The sequence below is a fragment of the Phoca vitulina genome, unplaced genomic scaffold (genome assembly GCF_004348235.1).
Source record: "Phoca vitulina isolate PV1807 unplaced genomic scaffold, GSC_HSeal_1.0 scaffold3, whole genome shotgun sequence".
Classification (NCBI taxonomy): Eukaryota; Metazoa; Chordata; class Mammalia; order Carnivora; family Phocidae; genus Phoca; species Phoca vitulina.
Window position 1 is genome coordinate 70,191,442 of NW_022589706.1, and position 23,377 is coordinate 70,214,818.

Sequence of the window (23,377 nt, forward strand, 5' to 3'; positions counted from 1 at the left end):
CAGTCTCTTTAGGAACTGCCTGGAAAGAAGGAGAGGCCTAGTGTGCTAAGTACTACCGTTTTTAGTATTTTTGTCTTCTATTTTATTATGTAATAAAATCCCTTTTACAGTAGATTACCTAGATTGAGTTATTTCTGTTTCATACATCAATAATTTCAATTAATTTTTACTTCTCTATGGAGCATGGATAGTTTCAGGTAAATGTAATTATCATTTAGTTCATTTTATTCCCTTATCAAACCTATATTGAGAAGTTTTCTACGTATCTGGGTCTGTACCTAGTGTTTTGGAAATTCAGAGACCACAGAGTTCAAAATCTACTGGAGAAGATAGTCATATAAATATCTAAGGAAAAAAACCTATGTGATAGGTGTTATGCCAGAAATGTGAATAAAATACCTTTGACGGGTATCAGCAGAAAGTATATGCTTCCTATGCTTCATGCACCTGGCAGTTAAAGAACCATAATAGGAAACTGATGCAAGTTTGTTTTAATTCCAGTGATTTCAGCTTCTGTTTTGAAACTGAAGCACTTTTTATTTCAGGACCATTAATTTTAAAGTAGGTGCTTTATTTGAAGGAAGAAATACTATATTTGAAAACAATTTTTATTTTTTAAATCATTTATTCACATATAATTATATTACAATATGCCAAATTTTAACCTTTATGAAAAAAGAGTTAAAGCATATAAAAGTCCATAGGTTGTAAGAAGTATAGAGATCTTTATGACACAAGTATAAACATGGAAATTTTTATAATTGTTACAAATAATTTAGTATACATGTATGTCAAAGTCTAAGTGAAGTATGCATTGTGACATGAGCACTCTTAAATGTATATTAGCATAACTTAATATATTGCCAAATGTTAGTTTAAACCATCCCTAAACACTGCTTACAATTTACTTTTAGTATTTACTTAAACAACCTCAAAGTAAAAAGTACCACTGCATGAAAAAAGAAATATGAAAGTCTTATTATTTTGCTTTCCAGAATTCTAGGTTTTGGTTGATTACCCATGTTAATTATTATATTGTCTTTTCCCCTTTCTATTCTTTTTTCTTTGAACATTAAGCTTTGTCCTCCCCCAGATGTGAATATATACACCTTGCCTACCCTAGATTTTATTCTGTGTTAACTGAAATATATATTCATTTGTGATGGTTAATTTTATGTGTCAATGCAGATAGGTCATGATACTCAGATATTTAGTCAAACATTATTATAGATGTTTCTGTGAAAGCAGTTTTTAGATGAGGTTAACACTTCAATCAGTAAACTTTGAATAAAGCAAATTATCCTTCATATTGTGGTTGGGCCCCATCCAATCAGTTGAAGGGCTTCATAGGAAAAAAATGATCTTCAGTGAAGTAGAGGAAATTCTGCCAGTATATCACCTCTGGACTCAGATTGCAACTGTTCCATTGGTTTTCATCTTTCTGGCCTACCTAGCATGTTTTGGACTTGTTAAGTTTCTATAATTGAGTGAGCCAATTCCTTAAAGTCAGTCAATCAATCAGTCTCTCTCTCCATATCCAGAGTGTGTGTGTGTGTGTGTTACTTACTATATGTATATATCTCCTGTTGGTTCTGTTTCTCTGAGGAGCCCTGAATGCTTTAAGGCCTAGAAGGTACTGACCATATTATAGTAGTTTGAACAAAAATTTTGGCCTAAGGCAGAAAATAACTCCATTTATATGTAATGTGATATAGTGATGTAGATGTTGAAAAGGCAAATATGGTATGGTCAAGATAATAGAGTGAACAGATATTCTTCCAGAGGCAAGACAGGCCTGGATATTGTACAAAAGTTCCCGACCTCTATGATGGGTGACAAAATTTGAGAACTACTAACATATCCATCTGGAATGGAGAAAAATTAACTTCAGTAATATATAACACTTACAATTGTTATTTATGATCATTATTAGGTTCTTAAGTTTAGTTCCAAATCATTTTACAAATATTGTCGCTGTTTTTCCTTTCTTTTGTCTTGTTTTGACTTCTAGTGGAAATACAATTATCATAGGCCTTTGAAAGCCTAGAATAAGCGGGGCTTATTTGAAATTCGGAATTCTTTGAATCTGAAATATATTTCCTGAAAGTTTTTCTAGAACTAGTAAAATTGTACACTAACCTCATTATTTTGTTATTTTTTAAAAAAGATTTTATTTATTTATTAGACAGAGAGAGGGAGAGAGAGAGGTAGTGAGAGAGAGCATGAGCAGGGGCAGGGGAGAGGGAGAACCAGGCTCCCCGATGAGCAGGGAGCCCAATATGGGGCTCAATCCCAGGACCCTGAGATCATGACCTGAGCCAAAGGCAGATGTCCAGCTGACTGAGCCACCCAAGATGCCCCTATTTTGTTCTTTTTAAAAATATATGATATTAAAAAAAAGGAGAGAGAATAATCTAGAAAAAAAGTGCACATCAGGCAGCCAATTTTTTTGTTATCAAGAGTTTAATATATTGGATCTCCTTAAAAAAGAATATTACATTAAGAAACTTTTGAAGCTCAATATACACACCTCCCTGATCCATTTTCCTCCTTTATTCCTCATACCTATTTTACCATATATGTATTTATCATAAATATTTATCTATTATTTTACATTTAAAAATTTTATATGTGTGATAGAGCCTACATGGTATTTATATAACTTACTTTTTTCAGTTAATATTTTTTGATGTTTGCCATCATTGTGTACATAAGTTTGGTTTATGCACTTTCATTGAAATAGAACATTTACTTTTTTACTTTTCAAAGATACAAGTATTTTACTATATTGTGGATGTATGTTTTATATACATATTTATATACCATATTTATAATTTGTTCTAATACAATTTACACAGTTTTACTGAATATTCTTTGTGCATATCTTTGTAAAAATATTTTAGTGAGTGTTCTTTACATATCTCATTCAATAGTGAGATTTTAAAGTGCTCATCAATTTTTAAGCTTTTGAAAAATGTTTGAGTCCTTTAAAATATTTTCTTAATATTTTAGAAAAATTATATGATGCAAGTCTTGAAACCTACACTAGTTTTCCCAGAAAATTACATGTATTTACACATTGAAGCATTAGACCTACTTTCTTCTACCTTACAGATATGGAGGTAAAAGTAGAGTTTGAGCATGTGGAACTTCCTACAGAACTCAGCCAAGGAGTATACTATGTTAAGTATCCATCATGTTAGTTTACATGTTTTCTAACGTAGTAAAGCAGATGTTTTAAAGTAAAACATTTAATCAGGTGTATTTGTCATCTTTTCTAGCCAAAAGCTCCAAGAAATGTAAAATGAGGAATGATCACAAATACCCTCCATATGTCTTTTTCCTAAGAAATCAAATACTCTTCCAGTATAGAAAGCCATAAAACCTAAAATTACACTTTTATTTCCTTCCTTATCTCTGACATACACTTTCTACAGGAAGCATTTGAAGTTATTTTTGTTTTTCATATTGATAAATTTAAAATTTAAATCCAATTATATCAAACCCCAACTAAGTCTTAGTCTCTTCTCTAGGTGCTTTACATATGTATCTGATTATATCTAGTATTTAATCCCAAGGAAGCTTTGAATGATTGTGTGTGGTGGCTTTTATTTTTTTTAATTTAAATTCAGTTAGCTAGCATATAGTACATCATTAATTTTTGGTGTAGTGTTCAGTGATTCATTAGTTGCGTGTAGCACCCACTTTTCATCACATCACGTGCCCTCCTTAATGCCTATCACCCTGTTACCTCATCCCCCCACCCACCTCCCCTCTAGCAGCCCTCAGTTTGTTTCCTGGAGTCAAGAGTCTCTCATGGTTTATCTCCCTCTCTGATTTCTTCCCATTCAGTTTTCCCTCCCTTCCCCTATGATTCTCTGTGCTATTTCTTATATTCCACTTAAGAGTGAAACCATATGATAATTGTTTCTCTGATTGACTTATTTCGCTTAGCATAGTACCCATCAGTTCTATGTAAATGGTAGGTATTCATCCTTTCTGATGGCTGAGTAATATTCCATTGTATATAGGAACCATATCTTCTTTATCCATTCATCTGTTGAAGGACATCTCGGCTCCTTCCACAGTTTGACTCTTGTGGACACTGCTGCTATGAACATTGCTGCTATTGTGGACATTGCTGCTATGAACAGTACAGGTGCCCCTTCTTTTCACTACATTTGTATCTTTGGGGTAAATACCCAGTAGTGCAATTGCTGGGTCATAGTGTAGCTCTATTTTTAACTTCTTGAGGAACCTCCATACTGTTTTCCAGAGTGGCTGTACCAGCTTGCATTCCCACCAACAGTGTAAGAGGGTTCCCCTTTCTCCACATTCTCGCCAATATTTGTTGTTCCCTATCTTGTTAATTTCAGCCATTCTAACTGGTGTAAGGTGGTATCTCATTGTGGTTTTGATTTGTATTTCCTTGATGACAAATGATGTGGAGCATTTTTTCATGTGTCTCTTGGCCATTTGTATGTCTTCTTTGGAGAAGTGTCTGTTTATGTCTTCTGCCCATTTCTTGACCAGATTATTTGTTTTTTGGGTGTTGAGTTGGATAAGTTCTTTATAGATTTTGGATACTAGCCCTTTATCTGATATGTCATTTGCAAATATCTTCTCCCATTCCATAGGTTTGTTTTATTTTATTTTGAGTGTTGTTTAAATTTTGCTTATGGTCACCTGTATAGATTGGGTAGTTAATTTTCATTTCATATTTTTTAATACATTAAAGCAGATTTGACACAGTGATTATTTTCCAAACGGAGCACATCTCATGCTAAATTAGCAGGGAGTTTGTAGGTATTATTCCCAAGGAAAAGGTTCATCAGCTTAGAAGTGTGTTATTCAACTCTTTGTGTTTTTTTTAACCATACCACTGAGATTTTATGTTGTACCTTCTGTAGCTGAAATTTTTGTATATTGTGGTAATCTCTGTACAGATTAAATGCCCTATTATTTAGGGCATTACAAAATATAGAAATGATTTATGTATTCATGTAGTAATAAGGATTACTCCAGAACATAGTACTTTACTTTATGAACACATAATTCCTTTAGGGCTCCTGGCCAGGGGTTTGAAAACACAAAGCAAATGAATTTTTGTTTTCCCTCTGTGAAGGTCAATAAATAGCAGTTTATAATTACAACTCACAATACTCACATCACTAAATTAAAAGTGTATTATGGTTGATTTTGAACACTGCAATTGTCTACCCACAATCTGGCAAGGAGAAAGCTTTAACTTTAATTGTACTACTATACTCAAGCAGGATTCTTGACCTTTCCTATCACAGTGTTTGCTATTCGGGATAGATATAGTGGGAGCAAGTTAACCTTGTTTCACTCTGTCATTTTTAAAAATATCATAAATTAAAAAGGGTCTTTGTGTGGCTGTTGATTTTTTTCTAACAACCCTTAGCTGGAAGCAAATATATATTTTTGCTTAAGAATAAAATTAAGGTTTTCAATTTGTGCTGAAGGTCACCATTCAACACCAAAATATTTTTGTTGTTATTTTCTGAAAACTCAAGAAAGAGAATTGGTTAAGGATAGGGAAGTGGCTTGCTACCTAGGGAGATGATATTCTATAGTTTTTAATGTAAGGTCTTCCCTGACCAAGATATATTCCTAAAATAGTTATTTTCTTATACTTTGAGTTAAATAATTAAATTATCTTGCTTAAAAAAATGTAAAATATGTGAATACTTCTTCATAGAACACTCTTAAGTCATTCTTGATGTATCACTGAAGGTCTCACAGACCAAAGATGAAGCCAGTGAGATCTGTTGTGCAGATACGTATGGCTACGCAAGTGTATTGAGATGTCTGACAAAGCTCTCATTTCTGTTGAGACCCATAAAGATCAGAATAAATAGATGCACCTTTATTGTAAGGGACACAATTTTCTCTGGTTCAAATTTGGACAGATTTAAATTTCAATTTTTATGTAAATCCATGTTTATATAAGAGATAGAAATAAATTTGTAGCATTATAAAATAAATCATAATATATTGTTTATAAAAATAACTCTCTATAATATTTCTATTAATTTTTCAAGGCTCTTATTAAATGATCTTGATTACATATGCCTTTACTGTGAAAGTCAATGATTCTAAAATGTAGTAACTAGTTACTGTAAAGTTCTCATTTAAAACTGATAGTGTTTCATTTCCTAGTTCTGTTTTCAGAATTCAAGGTCAGAAACTATTGTCAATCTAGGTGTTGTAAATTATTCTCTCAAACTGAGGTTTTTGCCCTCATCCACTTAGAATTTTCTTTCAAGATTCTTGCTTGTAAAATCATTTGTATTTTTTCTACGCCATTAAATTGTAAACTCACTCTTCCTGTAGAAACCCTCACTTGGGGTATTGATGTATACTTAAGTACACAGATCCATCTCACTGAGTTTACGTATACAGAATAAATTTTACCGTCACAGAGTTTTGTCTGAAACTTTTGAACCACAGTATTTATGAGAATAATTTAACTTAATTAGGTATTATTTTTAATCATTCGTATGTATCTTTTGGAAAATAAAGCAAAAAAAAAAGTCTGGGGGTGCCTGGGTGGCTCAGTCGTTAAGCGTCTGCCTTCGGCTCAGGTCATGATTCCAGGGTTCTGGGATCAAGCCCCACATCAGGCTCCCCTGCTTGGCGGGAAGCCTGCTTTTCCCTCTCCCACTCCCCCTACTTGTGTTCCCTCTCTCACTGTCTCTCTCTCTGTCAAATAAATAAATAAAATCTTTAAAAAAAAAAAAGTCTGTGGTTAGTTTAACAACAGTGAGTCTTAACTCTAAGATCAACAGAAATTAGGGACTTGGACAAATTAGGGACTCAAACCTGAGTTATCAAATCCAGTTCACTGAAATTGTCAACAGTGATTTACAAAAATGAGCTGAAGGTCACTCTTCATTTATTCACTTCTATATTGATTTTTCTTCTTCTTATACCTGTTCTCACACAGCTTCTTTTTGTTTAAAGAACTTTATATTAAAAAGTCAGGAATACTAGGACTTAAGCCTCCTATTGTTAATTTTAAGAGGAATTTAACTCTTTCTTGTCTATCTTCCTTCCATAATGAGAAGTGGGATACTAGATGTTAGATTCATTGAGGTCTGATGATTCTACTGGTCCCAGTCTCCATCTTAGAGTCTTACCTTACTACCTCTATTTGTTTCTTTTTTTTTCTTTTTTTTTTAACCCAGTTGCTACTTTCTTCAGCTTCTCTTCCATTTAAATGCTGCTTCCCTTGCCCCACCCCCACCATTTATATGATGTCACTTTCAGTGACCATTCCCCACCCCATTCTCGAATATTCATAAAATATCCTTTCCTAAGTTGTGGAGCATATGATCTTCCTCTCATCTCTGTCATTCCTTCCTATTCTATCATATAGTCTATAATCTGTCTATAATGAAGAAGTTAAGAATTAGGGCTGTTGTAGCAAGAACCAAAGGAATGAGAAAGAGTGGAAATAGCATAGCTCTGGTTGAAACTGCTTTAATTATGCCCTTTATGTTAGTAACAACTTACTCTCTCTTTATTCTAAGAGGGTTTTTACTACATTCTCTTCCCTATCCTAACCCCATTTCAAACAGAGGCTCATCTCAGTTCAGTTAAGAGGAAGAAAGACTGTTCTCTTTAATGTTAGACATAAAGCTGTAGCCCTTCATACCAGAAAGGTTTTAGTAGGTATATTAACTTGTTGTTCTATGTACTTTAGCACAGTCTAGATGAATTAAGACAATATATTTAACTATTTTCTTCTGATGACAAAACAATATAATGCCTACTAACACTGTCACTGTGTATAAATTTTAAGAGTGTCAGAACACCTTAAAAAAAGGGCAGTGTGTAAATCCAGCATATTATCTTCAGATCAACTACCATTTGAGAGTGTGTGTCAAGCTCCAAGGAATCAAAAATGAAGAAGACAAGTTCATTGATCTCAAGGAGTTTACAGTCTTATAGAGGAGCTAGAAATGTAAACACATAAATAGTAAAAAGGATTGATTTATTTAAAAATAGGAGCATATATAAAATAGAGCAATTGTATAGAAAAGTGCCTAATTCTCATAGGAAGCTAAAGCAAGTACTTCAAAAAAGTAAACTCTCCTGGGCAGAATGTTGAGGGATAAGTAGGACTATTTGTCAAAAAAGGAGTGGAGAGGGAGGTGAAGGAAATTTTAGGCAGAGAGAACACATACAAATTCAAGAAGACATTATTTAATTAATAACAATATTTTAATTCATTAAAGTGTGTTTTTTGAGATGGGATTACATATATGCCAAACAAGAAAATGCCATACTGCTGCCATAAGGTATCATTTTACCAGATTGCTTGATTTGTTTGCTCATTGTTATTATGGAAATAATGTTAAAAAATTACTTACATAGAGTTATAATTTACCAGCAGCAAATAAAAAACTCCTAGGGATGTGAATGATGGGGCAATTTTCTTTGGAGTTTCATCAAAATCTTCATTGAGGAAGAGCTTACATTCCTCTGATTGGATCTTTCCTTTTAAAACTATCTAATTAGGTATTTGTTTGCAGTTCATAAAGCATCATAATCTTGTTTGTTTGGAAATCTTGTTTGACATGTCCTTCTGTTTAGTCTTGGTATTAAATTAGGTGCCAATAGAATAAATAATGAGATAGTGAGATGTTAATACCAAGATCAGTTCAGTTTTCTACCCATTTCCACTAATGTGAAAAGCATCTAACACATTTGCATAAATCTTGAGTTATAAATGGGGTAATAACCAAAATTACAAATTTTACTACTTTACCTCTCTTAGGCAATAGACAATATGGACAAAAAGAAAGATCCTGTACAGGCAGAGGTTGACACCCTCACAAAATCCTTTTGTATTATTTTTATCACTTTCATTTTCATTGCTTTTCAGAATTTTTGTGTGGATTTACACTTATTTTTCTTTTTAAAAATGAGTCTTGCACTTTTTTCTTTATTTTTCAGATTCTTGCTTCTATTAATTTTTTTCTATATTTTGCTCCTTCTTCCAACCCTCTTTTTTTTTTTAATTAATGTATTTATTTGTCAGAGAGAGAGAGAGCACAAGCGGGGGGAGTGGCAGACAGAGGGAGAGGGACAAGCAGGCTCCCTGCTAAGCAAGGAGCCCGATGTGGGACTTGATCCCAGGACTCTGGGATCATGACTTGAGCTGAAGGCAGATGCTTAACTGACTGAGCCATCCAGGTGTCCCCCAACCCTCTTTTTTATGTTAAGCTTATTTTTCTGTTAAACCAATTAGACCATTTAGCTTTTAAAATGTATTCTACATTCTCTAAATTGTTAATATCTATGAACCTAGGCTTAAACTGGCCCCCGATTTTTTTCACCTTGTATAACTGAGTTTTTAGAAGTCCTCTAAGAGCTTAGTATGTCTTGGAAATGGGTGAAGTAAAAAAATCATATTAAAGCTGCATGAATGATGAGAAATGTGAACTTATCTATGAGTATATGAAAATTTGACCCAAAGAAGAACTAGATTATCAGTAATATATGTAGATCATAGAGATTGTAATGAACCCAGGCTATGTCAGCTTTTATCTAAACTAAGAAGGATAAGTTAATTCATCCACCCAATACAAACTAAAATATACTTATATACTACAAGCATTGTTACCATGTTCTGGAGCTAGATGCAAAAATATTGTTATTTAACATTTATTGAGTGTTTATTATATAGCAGTTATCATTTAAAGGCTTTCATCATTGGGTAATAATAAGTTTTCAATAACCACCTTGAATAGTTATAATTTGCTCAAGTTTTGAGGTCAGAACATTAAAATTTAGCGAAATGAAACGACTCTACCGAAGTCAATCAGCTAGTAGTTGAAGAACTTGGACTGGATCCTAGTTCTATCAAAGCCCATGTCCACTACCTAATGTACTTTAGAAGCTCCACTTACCCAAAATATTTGGTTATATATTAACCAATTGGGAGAATTCCTAACCAAAGAGACTTATTCCTTTGAAAATATTTTCTTTAGTTTCCAGTTATTTTACATTCTATTTCCAAAAACAGTTGTAAGAGAATGAAAGGCTTGTTTTTTGTTATAGCATCCACTTCCAGTATTGGGACAACCCAATGAGAAGGGGGTTGGACAAATTGATACTGGGTCAGGAGAAGAGTTACAGGAAAAAGGCACACGCAAACAGCAAAACCAAACAAAAGAAATGAAAACCAAAACCACAACAAAAATACAAAATCTTAGAGAGTAACTCCAAATTCATCAGCTTTGAGGTCCCCTTAATTTTTATTTTTTTGAAGGCATGATTAAAAATAAGAGTTAATGAGAGATGTTTGGTGGTAATAAAGCAAACCTAAGAAGGCTTAGTCATAGAGAAGAGTTCATTGCTCTCTGAAGTATTTTCACAATAATAAGGGCTAAAATTACTTTAATAAGAATAAAATTTGAGGGGCACCTGAGTGGCTCAGTTGGTTAAGCGACTGCCTTCGGCTCAGGTCATGATCCTGGAGTCCCGGGATCGAGTCCCGCATCGGGCTCCCTGCTCAGCGGGGAGTCTGCTTCTCCCTCTGACCCTCCCCCATCTCAAGCTCTCTCTCTCATTCTCTCTCTCAAATAAATAAATAAATAAAATCTTTAAAAAAAAATAAAATTTGAAAATGCAGTTATATTAATAAATTAAGGAGACACTGGTTTCATTATAGTCTAGGAGATAACATTATATATACACAAAATATTTAGTTCATAATATATTCCAAACTTACTGAAAGCAGAGATAATGTCATAGATATATTAAAATTTTGCTTAGAAGGCTTTTATAAACACAAGTGCCAAATATTTTAACCCAAATAAGGTTATTGGCATTTCTAAAGGCTCTAAGTATCCTAAGTTATAATTGGATGTGGACCTTGAGTTTAGGAGACAATTTTCCCTGAATACTAAATTTCTCTCTTCTTTATCAGCTTAAAAATGAAAACTTCCAAATAAAACTTCCAAAAAGATAGGGAGAGGGAGGCAAATATTTTTCGCTTTAACTTTAACCTCCAGTAGAAAAATAACTCCTCAAATGTGGCCCAAGAGTAATTCAATATTTTGACTTAAAAAATAATACCATTTGGTTTTTAAAAATAATACCAATAATTAAGCTTTAAAGTAATGCAACCCTTATTCGTTTTTGAAAAAGAGAGAGACAAATTTATTTCAGTATTGTCAAAGGAAGCCCTCATCCCTCTTTAATAGGGACTATTATTTATGCAGTCTTTCTAAGTATAAAGAATTGGCTGGAATTCTTAGAGGTTTGCCACGCCTAACCACAGAATAAAGTCTTATCCCAAACTGAAATGTATTAGAAAGAGAAAAAGGGTCTTTAAGCAAAAATTGGCTAAGATAGTTCAGAATTACAAAACTACTAGTGTCTCATAGGTGAGCAGAATTTACACTTATTGTGTGTTAGCTGTGACTCATAGCATATAGACATTATCTCTAAAGCATCAAACAAGAATGATCGATAAGATTTTTCAAATTTTACAGATTTAAAATAGTGATCTGAAACAGACCTTTCAGATTATGTAAATCAGTGGTATTCACTGCTTCACTGGAATACTGTTCAATTTTGAGAAACATATACTTCAATTTTGTTAATTAATACTCTCCATATACAGTATTCCTAGAACATCTTTTAAGTAGATGTGTCGTATGTTGTTGCATTGGGCACAAATCCTGGCAGTAAATAGCAAAATGCAATGGTAAGGTCAAGACAGTTTCAAGGAAAGAAAACATATTTCCTGGAACATATGAGAACTTTACCATTTGTGTATATAACAGAGCAATATAAGGGCAAAATGACACAGTAGAAAGGCAAGGAGATGGAATGTTCAGTGTAGATTGTTTAAAAATTACTGTGTGGTATTGGAATAAGGAAGGATTGTGCTTTAATTATTGTTGATCTACAAAGAATTTTGTTGGTGATTCTTTAATTCCTCCAGTTGCCCAGTCCTAAAAACCAATACTCCAAAATGTTCCATAAATCCAGACAAGGCTGAGGACCAATGATCTTGTACAGCCCTTTCACTTTATAGGTGAGTAAACTGAAGGCTTGAATGGTTCAGTGATTTAACTGTAGTCAGTGAGCCAGTCCATTACAAAACCAGAACTAGAACACAGATCTCCTATGTTTTTACCTGCTCTGCTTTCTTCCATGCCATGCTGCATAATATGAAGATAGTTGTAACATTTGTGGGTTTTTTTTTTTTTTTTTCAGGTGTCAGGTGGATTTTTTTTAACTCTAACTGGTAAGATTTTTGCAACAGTCATAAATGACCAACAGAATCAGTCAAAATAATTTACATGTGCATTTTAACAGCTTTATCATGATATACATGACATACAGTAAACTGTACATATTTAAATTGTACAATTTGTACATTTGTTGTATGTATGAACCATAATAACCATCAAGATAATGATTATCTCCCCCACATCAATTCTCATTTGCTTCTTTGTAGTTCCTCCCTCCCACATTTCCTGTTTGCAAACTCCAGCCCCAGGCAAATGTGGATTATCTTGTCACTACATTAGTTTGCATTTTCTAGACTTCTATATATGGAATCATACACTATATATTCCATTTTGGTCTTGCTTCTTTAACTCAGCCATAATATTATGGCATCTATATTTCAGGGTTTATCAGTAGTTCATTGTTTTTTTTTATTGCTGAGTAGTATTCCATCATATGAATATACATTGACTTTTTTTTTTTTTTACCTATTCATAAATTGCTGGGCATTTGGATTGTTTCTAGTTTTTAATTATTAGAAATTAAGCCTCTATGACCATTATTATTCAAGTCTTTGTATGGATATATGCTTTTATAAATTTTGGGTAAAGACTTAGAAGTGGAACAGCTGGTTCATATATAATAAATATATGTTTAACTTTTAAAAAACTGCCAATTTGTTTTCTAAAATAGTTATACCATTTTACTCACTCACTGGTAGTATATGAGAGTCCCAATTGTTCTACATCTTCAGCAATGCTTTATGTGTCATTAAAAAAAATATTTTAGACATTGAAACATGTGCATAGTAGTGTCTCGTTGTGGTTTTAATTTGCATTTCTCTAATGACTAATGATGTTGATCAGTTTGTCTCTTTGATCTGTTCAACCTTGTATCCTGAAACCTTGCAAAAACTTTTTAGTTCTAGTGGCTTTTGTGTGGATTCTGTTGGATTTTCTTCATAGATGATAATCATATCATCTACTGGTAAATCAAATTTTATTTCTTCAATTTTGGATGACATTTTTTCTGGTTTATTGGATCAGCTAATATCTCTAGGACAATGTTGAATGGAAGTGATGAGAGTGAACATTCTTGACATGTTCCTGATCTTTTTTTTTTAAAAGATTTTATTTATTTATTTGAGAGACAGAGTGAGCAAGAGAGAGAGAGCACACAAGCAGGGAGAGCAGCAGGCAGAGGGAGAAGCAGGCTCCCCGCTGAGGAAGGAGCCTGATGCGGGACTTGATCCCAGGACCCTGGGATCATGACCTGAGCCGAAGGCAGATGCTTAACCGACTGAGCCACCCAGGTGTCCCAGACATGTTCCTGATCTTAACAGTCATCACCATTAAGTATAATATTGGCTGTAGATTTTTCATACATGGTGTTTTCAGGTTCAGGCATTTTCCTTTTATTTCTAGGTTCCTCAGAATTTTAACCTAGAATTGGTCTGTCATGGTAAAGGTTCTGTATTAACTTGACAGGAATGTGTGTTGTGCTGTTGTTCGTTGATGTGCTCTATAATTATCAATAGTGTCAGTTTGGGTAACAGTGATGTTCAAATCTTTTACATCTTTATTGAATTCCTGTATGTATGTTCTATCAATTATTGTGAGAGAGGTGTTGAGATTTCTTTCTATAATTGTAGAATTGTCTTCTTCTCTTTGAAGTCCAGTCTGGTTTTGTTGTATGTGTTTTTGCAGATCTGTTGTTAAATATTTACAATTTTTTGTTCTCCTGCATTGCCCCCTTTAATCACTGTGAGATGGTCTTCTCTATATCTGGTAATAATAATTTGCTCAGGAAAGGTAATATTCTTTGTTCAGAAATTTACTTTGCCTGATATTAATATAGTCAATCCAGTTTTGCTTTGATTAGCACAAGCACAGTATCTTGTTTTCCATTCTTTTATTATAACATATTTGTATTTTTGTGTTTAAAGTATATGTCTTATAAGCAGCATATAATTGGATGTTGCTTTTTAAAACTCTTAATCCAGGGTGCTTGGGTGGCTCAGTTGGTAAAGCATCTGCCTTCAGCTCAGGTCATGATCCTCATGGTCCTGGGATCCAGCCTGGCATCAGGCTCCTTGCTCAGCAGGAAGCCTGTTTCTCCCACTGCCTGCAGCTCCCCCTGCTTGTGCACTCTCTCTCTGACAAATAAATAAATAAAATCTTTAAAAAAATAAAAAAATAAAAATCTTAATCCAATCTAAATGTTTCTGTCTTTTAATTTGGTTAAGATCATTTGTATTTAAAGTGGTTTTGATATGATTGAATTTAAATCTACCATCCTGCTATTTCTTTTCTGTTTGTCTTTGTTTTCTTGTTTTGCTTCCTTTTGGATTAATTGAGCATTTGTTTTGATTCTTTGTTGCCTTTTGGTTGACTTATTTATTGACTTTATTATTTTAGAGGTTGCTTTAGGATTTAATATTATTCATATTTAACTTATCAGAATTAACCTTCAGGTGATATTACAGCTCTTTAAAATAGTATAGAAATCTGATATCATTGTTCCCCCATTTCTTCTTTCATGGCCTGTGTGTTATTGTTGCCATATATTTTACTTCTGGATATGTTAAAACCCCACACTACATCATTATTTTTCTCTTTAGTCAATTGTGTTATAAAGACCTTTAATATGAAATATATGTTATATTTATCCACATATTTTTCATTCCTAAGGCTCTTCATTCACTTGTGCCAGTCCATACTTATATTTGGATCATTCTCTTTATACCTGTAGGTCTGCCTGGTGATTAATTTTTAAATCTTTTGTATATAATGTCTTGATTTTAGTTTTATTTTTGAATGTTATTTTTACTGGGTAAAAAAATCATTAGTTGACAGTTTCTTTTTCAGTACTTTAAAAATGTTGATCCATTGTCTTCTGGCTTGCATTGTTTCTGATGATAAATCAGCTTGTTCTTTATCTTTGTTCCTCTGTATACAATGTTTATCTTTCTTCCCTTTGTTTTTAAGATGTTCTCCTTTTCCTTGGTTTTTAGCAATTTGATTATGATGTGCCTTGGTCTGATTCTTCACATATCTCTTGAACTTGAGGTTTGTTAAGTTTTTTGAATCCATGGGTTTATAGTTTTCATCAAATTTGGGAAAAAATGAACCATTATATTTTTCTGCTCCTGTCTTCTTTTTTTATTTTGAAATAATTTTAATTTAGAAATATGAAACATCTTGAAAGAAAACAAAGAAAAACACAAAATACATAGGCAAATTTTTACTCCATGAACTTCTCCAATACTCACTTGTTCACTAATTCCCAAGATGAAAAACTTCTAAAAAATATTCAGCCACCAACAATGATGTTATTAATAGGGATATAGATCAACTTCACAAAAAAAGCCAATGAATCCCATTATAGCACCTCCTATTGCTGTTGCCATGGCAGTCTTCTGAAATTCTTTTATATCAGGTTTAGTACATCTGCTAACCAGCTGAATTCAGTCCTTCACAACCTGCCACCTTGGCTCAATGAACTGAATTACCTGATCCTTGATTCCTGCCCACCAACACCTCAAACGCCAGGAACAGGCAGCACTGCTCCTCCCTTCTTTGTGGATTCCAACTATATAAGTATAGATTTCTTGGTTTTCCTATGAGTTACTAATGCTCTATTTTTTTCAGTTATTTTTTTCCTCTACGTATTTCATTTTTAGTAGTTTCTAATGCCACTTTTTTCAAGTTTACTCTTCTTTTGCAAACTCTTCTAAGTAGTTAATGCCCTATTATGAGGTTTTCCATTTTGGTATTAAGATAGCCAATAGCCTCAGCCTTAAGTAAACCTTAGTAAATGATATGTCTACAACTTTCATGTGTTTCTGTCTCCAGCTTTATAGATACTGTACTCACACACATAGACTAATGAGTACTCTGCTGAGTACATAAGGAGGAGTCACTTGGGGGTATGCTGGACTGTCCAGTCTCCTGTCCTTTACCATGGTCTAGAAGTGTTCTTTAGGTTGTAAGCTATGACAGTTGTTGGGCTCACCTTGTTTGTTTCTTGTCCCCCAGGTATCACTGTCCTTTATATCCTGATGTCAAAAAATTTAAGACTGTTTTTTCATATATTTTGTACAGTTTCTAGTTGTTTTAGTGTATTGTTAAATATGGTCCCTGTGACTTATCTTCGCTGGAAGTGAAAGTGCCACACACATATATATTTTTAATATTGGTACTTTTTAATCTTTGGAAAATCTTACCTTACTTTTCAAAGCTGTTTCATAAATAGCTATTTCAAGTTCTGGCTGTTAATGTTATGTGTACTCATCAAAAATAAATGAACAGGATGTTACTGTACATTTAAAATCTTGTTAGGAGGGTATATCTCATGTTAAGTGTTCTTATGCATAAGAACAAAAAAGTGGACCCAGAAATATTTTGGTGGTGATAGGTATATTTACTGTCTTCATTGTGGTGATGGTATTATGAGTATACGCATATGTTCAATTCCATCATAATGTATATATTAAATATGTAAAATTGTTGTGTGTTAACTATACCTCAATAAAGGTGAAAAAAATAATGAATATATTTTATATATTCATAAAATATATTTTATCACTAGAAGCTCAGTGATAATTTAACAATTCCATCTTTGAATTTTCTCAATAAAGATATGGCTTTATGTTTTATTAATTGCATTTAATACTTTTGTATAATGTTATTAAAGTATTTTCTTTAATATACTAAGGCATATCATTTAGCGATTGATTAGAGGTATATCATTTTTAGAAAAATAAGAGTAGAGTAAGACCCACTGTTAATTTTCAAATATATAAAAATGTGCATTTCAATAGGAATTCATTAAACATTTGCTTTACCAGCATTATATTGCCCACTGTAGGACATATAAAAGACATTTTAAAAAGAACATATTTGTTCCAGAAATCTTATAATGATATTGGAAATATAAGATTAAGGAACTTTTGCTTTGTATTGTTGTATACATATGAGTGAGTGATAGCCTAGCTATTATTATTAGGGCATTTCAGCACTGCACAGTGATTTGATGTGCTGATAATTTTTTTTTTTAATTTTAAGTTTTAAAAGCTTAAAGATAGGGGCGCCTGGGTGGCTCAGTCGTTAAGCGTCTGCCTTCGGCTCAGGTCATGATCCCAGGGTCCTGGGATCGAGCCCCGCATCGGGCTCCCTGCTCAGTGGAAAGCCTGCTTCTCCCTCTCCCACTCCCCCTGCTTGTGTTCTCTCTCTCGCTGTGTCTCTCTCTGTCAGATAAATAAATAAAATCTTTAAAAAAATAAAAATAAAAATAAAAATAAAAACTTAAAGATAAGCTTTATATTAAAGATAAGCTATTATTCAAAAAGTTTTACAAATATTTTATTATTTAATTATCACAACTCAATGTAGTAGATTCTTACATTATCCCTAGAGGATGAAACTGTGGCACAGAGGGGTTATATAAATTGTCCAAGACAATACAACTAGTAAAATTTTATAGTATGTTGAAATAAAACTCTTATATGCTTACATATCCTTAATACTTCATTACTTTAGTTGTCCAATATTGTTCACTGGTGAAAAATGATTAAAATAATAAAATATTGTATTAATGGCTAATAAATATTACATATATATCAGAACCTATTAATATTCTAACCATTATGTAGAAAAAAAATATTAGATAGATTTTTCTAAATATTATGCTATTTAAAGTTGTACTTTTTTTTATAGTCTATTTTTTTATTGAGGTATAATTGGCATACAATATTATATTAGTTTCAGGTATACAATATAGTGATTTGACATTTGTACACATTAGGAGATAGTCACTGTAATAGGTCCAGCTACCATCTGTCACCTTGCAAAGTTAATACACTGTTTTTGACCATATTCCCCATGCTGTACATTACATCTGCATGACTTATTTATTTTATAACTGAAAGTTTCTACTTCTTAATTCCCTTCACCCATTTTCTACCATTGACAACCGTCAATCTGTTCTCTGTGTCTATTAGTCTGGATTTTGTTTTTTGTTTTTTAAACTCCACACATAAGTGAAATCATGAGGTATTTGTCTTTCTCTTTCTGACTTATTTCACTTAGCATAATACCCTCAGGATTCATCTATGTTATCACAAATGGCAAAATATCATTCCTTTTTAGAGCTGAGTGGTATTTTAGTGTGTGTGTGTGTGTGTGTGTATGTACATATACACCACATTTTCTTCATCCATCCAACAATGGATGCTGATGTTTCCATATCTTGCCTATTGTAAATAATGCTCCAGTGAACATAAGGGTGCATATATCTTTTCAAATTAGTGTTTTTGTTTTCCTTGGATAGGTATCTGGTAGTGGAATCATATGGTCTGGATCATATGGTAGTTCTATTTTTAATTTTTTGCGGAGCCTCCATACTGTTTCCATATTGCCTGCACCAGTTTACATTCCCACCAATTGTTCATGAAGCTTCCCTTTTTTTCCACATCTTCAGCAACACTTTTTATTTCTCGTCTTTGTAATAATAGCTGTTCTGACAAGTGTGAGATGATATCTCATTGTGGATTTGATTTGCATTTCCCTGATAATTAGTGGTGCCGCCCATGTTTTCGTGTGCCTGTTGGCCATCTGTATGTCTTTGAAAAAATGTCTATTTCGACCATCTGCCCATTTGTAATCAGATTTTTTTGTTATTGAGTTGTGTAAGTTCTTTATGTATGTTGGATATTAACCCCTTATCAGATATGTTTTTCACATATCTTCTTCCATTCAGTAGGTTGTGCCATTTCATTTTGTTGATGATTTCCTTCACCGGGCAGAAGCTTTTTAGTTTAATGTGGTACCATTTGTTTAATTTTGCTTTTGTTTCCCTTGCCTTTGAGGACTGATGTCAATAGCTTACCACCTATATTTTCTTCTAGGAGTTTTAGAATTTCAGGTCTTACATTCAAGTCTTTAATCCACTTTAGTTAATTTTTATATATGATGTAAGATAATGTCCTAGTGTCATTCTTTTGCACATAGTTGTCAGTACCATCTATTGAAGAGATTGTCCTTTTCCCATTATGTATTCTTGCCTATTTTGTCATAACTTAATTGGCCATATATGGGTGGGTTTATTTCTGTGCTCTTTATTCTATTTATTTGTGTGTCTATTTCTGTTCTTATGCCAGTATCATACTGCTTTGAATATATTTTTAGTATAGTTTGAAATCAGGGATCATCATGATACCTCAGCTTTGTTCTTCTGTTGAAAGATTGTTTTGGGTTATTTTGGGTCTTTTGTGGTTCTATAAAAATTTTAGAATTATTGTTTAGTTCTGTGAAAAGAATGTCATTGGAATTTTTGATAGGGATTTCATTGAATCTGTAGATTGCTATAGGTAGTATAGAAATTTTTACAATACTAATTATTCCAATCCATGATCATGGAATATCTTTCCATTTATTTGTGTCTTCAATTTCTTTCATCAGTGTCAAAGTTTTCATTGTACAGTTCTTTTACCTCTGGTTAAATTTATTCCTAGGTATTTTATTCTTTTTGATGTGATTGTACATGTGATTTTTTCTTGATTTATGTTTACGCCACTTCATAATAAGTGTAGAGAATCAAATGCAACAGATTTTTGTATATTAATTTTATATTCTGGAATTTAACTGAATTCATCTATTAACTATAATGGTGGAGTCCTTTGGGTTTTCTGTATATAGTATAATCCATCTGCAGATAGTGACAGTTTTATTTCTTTCTTTCTAATGTGTCTGCCTTTTATTTCTCTTTTTTCTTGCCTAGTTGCTGTGGCTGGGACTTCTAACACTGTATTGAACAAAAGTGGGGAAAGTATACATCCTTGTCTTGTTCTTGATCTTAGAAGAGCTTTCAGCTTACACTATTGAATAAGATATTAGCTGCAGATTGCCATATATGGCCTTTATTCTGTTAGGTACATTACCTGCATACCCACTTTGTTGAGAGTTTTTTTCATAAATGGATGTTGAATTTTTTCAAAAGCTTTTTTGCATCTATTGAGAAGATTATATGATTATTTTCCTTCACTTTGTCCATGTGGTATGTCATGTTGATTGATTTGTAGATGTTGAACCATCCTTGCATCCCTGGAATAAATCCCACTTAATCATAACATGTGATTGTTTTAATGTGTTTTTTGATTTACTTTGCTTTTATTTTGTTGATGAGCTTTTAATCTATGTTAATCAGGGATATTGACCTGTCATTTTCTTTTTTTTGTATATTGTCCTTGTCTGGCTTTGGCATTGGGGTAATGCTGGCCTCAGAAATGTATTTGGAAGCTTTTCCTCCTCTTTAGTTTTTTTGGAAGATTTTGAGAAAGATGGGTATTATATCTTCTTTGCTTGGTAGAATTCACCTGTGAAGCCATATCCTCCTGGACTTTTGTTTTTTGGGAAGTTTTTTATTACTGATTCAATCTCCTTACTAGTAATTGGTCTATCAAATTTTCTATTTCTTCATGATTCAGTCTTGGAAGATTATAAACTTTTAGGAATTTATTGATTTGTTCTAGGTTGTCCAATTTCTTGGCATATAATTTTTCATAGTAGTTTTATGATCCTTTATATTTCTGTAGTGTCAGTTGTAACTTCTCATTCATTTCTGATTTTATCTGGGCTCCTTCTCTTTGTTTTTCTTGGTGAGTCTAGCTAAAGCTTTGACAATTTTTTGTTAGTTTTATTGATCTTTGTAATTTTCTTTTTAGTCTCTATTTCATTTAATTCCACTCAGATTAAAACTGTATTCTTAAAAAGATTTTATATATATGTGTGTGTGTGTGTTATATAAAAAGGTTTATATATATATATATATATATAAAATATCATATGATCATTTTACCTAACTATTGCCACAACATATAGCCAAATATAGATATTTAAAATTTGCTATTGTAAAATGATGGAATTTTAAAAACACATCAACAAAGTTCCTTTATTAATGAAAATTGTTTTTTAGTATCCAGTTTATAAGGCTAATCAAGTTGATGTAATGTATAATTTGTGAGGGTTGAGGTCATCCAAAATATACTAAATGAAATGTGATCATTTTAAACTGTCTCAAATGGGCAAGGGGGGACGGACTCTACAAATACAGAGATGGTTAAACTATTCGATTTGAGAGAGAGAGAGAGAGAGAGACAGAAACAGGGAGAGATTGTTTTTGTTTAGTATTGTTAGATGTGTAAAGATGTACTTAAATCTTTTAAACTTCGAAGAATAGTTTTGTCATGAAGCAGCAACTCTGGACTGGAAAAATGCTAGAATTTAAAAAAAAAACTATAAATGCTATACTTTGCTAATACAACACTTATTTTCTCATATGCAAGATAATTAAGGTCTCAGTGGTTAACCCATCCTAGTATCACTGAGGGGGGTAGCAATCTGAATCTAATATCAAGTTACTTAGTTTAGAATAAATGGAGAGACACATCTTTGCAGTTTAAAGACACAGTTTCCAGTGACCCAGTTTTTGGGATATTACTGTCATGGTTCACTCTAGGTTTCTAAATGCTGTTTCTGTGCTTACTGAGCCAGAGACAGCATGCTCGATTGTGTCAGTTTATACTTGAATACCTTTAATATGTGAATTCATGCATTCTACTCACCATTTATCACTTTAAACCTCTAGGGCAGATGAATATAAACACACAAATGTAGTTTGGATTTTCTTTAAGTGTCATAAATACCCTGGGCTATATTTTGGTTTTATTATAATTTATAATTTAAAAAAAGATAAATGCCTTAAATTTCATTTCTGGAAACAACTTATTTTAAGATAAAATTTGAAACCATTTAAAAATTTATGTAGATATATATCGCAATATATATTGCAAATCACAAATATATATATGTACACAAATACACATACATACATACATGCCATAAATTTGTTCTTGGCATAAGAGTTACATCATTTAAAGAAAAATACCAGTCCTGAAAAACAGTACATGCTTAGGAAATAGCTGTTGACTTAATGACTGCTTAAGTAAATGAAGAAACTACCTGTAAAATTCATCAAAATAACATTAAAAAAATTAATTGCATCTCATCCAATATCATAGTTATGATACTGTTCTCTATATTATTTCTATTATAATATCTTTGGTTTTCTTTACTATTGAGCTTTTCATTTTTCAGTTCCCTTTCCTGTGGTGTTTTCCCTCTTCTTTCCTGCCCAAAGTAAATGTATAGTTTAATTCTAAAATGTAAATTTGGAGTGTAGCACCATGAAAGTTTTTTAGTCTATGTGGAAGTAGTCAGTGTGGAAATTCCTTCAGATTTTCAGATTTTGCATGTTTCCTTGATGGCCACTTGGAACAAGTTCTTTCAGGATATGAGTTGCCAAAGGGAAAGTATGGAAATAATTTTGATGAGCATGCTATGATCATACTTCTACGACATTCCTAAGTAGATGGCTTGCCTTGGACACATTTTTAATATATCTTTCTTAACCATTTTTGTCACTCTTATAGTCTTCATCCCGTCCTTGTAGACATTTTTGTCCTTCTTTTCCCCAACCACCAATTCATTGTTCCAAATTTGAACTCAATTTTCTGTCCACTTTTCCCTAATTGATAGAGTAATAGTGATAATTCTGGATGGGAGCACTCATAGGAGTGCTTTGTTAAGGACAACATCCTAATTTTCAAGGCCCACTTGGGATATCTCAAAGACAAACCAAGATTTACCAACTTCTTTTGTTGAGCTGACTTGCTTAAGAGTGCAACTGCTTTTATGAGAATCATCACATTGTCAAACTGTAGTAAAGGAAGATAGAGATCTCATGTGAACTAGTTGAAAAGACAACAGAATCCAGATCTGTGGTTATTGATCAATGTTTATTTAAGAAATGTGCTGATTTCAGAGGAAATGTAATGAAGGAAAATATTACACCTGTTGTGTGATTGTGGTACTGGATTAATGGACTTCTTTGCAAGTTAGAGGAAGAATTTTATGATTGATAAGAAGTAAGGAAGTTACATAGGCCCTTTTCTGAGCTAAAGTGAATTTAGTCTACTATAGTCCAGGTGTAATTTTTAATTGAATTTGACCTTTCTAGTACCAATTGTGGTAATGTGGATGAA

At 32.7% G+C, this 23,377-nt stretch overlaps 1 protein-coding gene and 1 pseudogene across 4 annotated transcripts in view; one reads left to right on the top strand and one right to left on the bottom strand.

Moving 5' to 3' along the window:
• Nucleotides 1-23,377, top strand: part of GRID2 (glutamate ionotropic receptor delta type subunit 2) — a 1,428,484-nt gene that overhangs the window by 141,489 nt on the left and 1,263,618 nt on the right. The window lies entirely within an intron of this gene.
• LOC116628709 lies at nt 15,458-18,160 on the bottom strand (annotated as a pseudogene).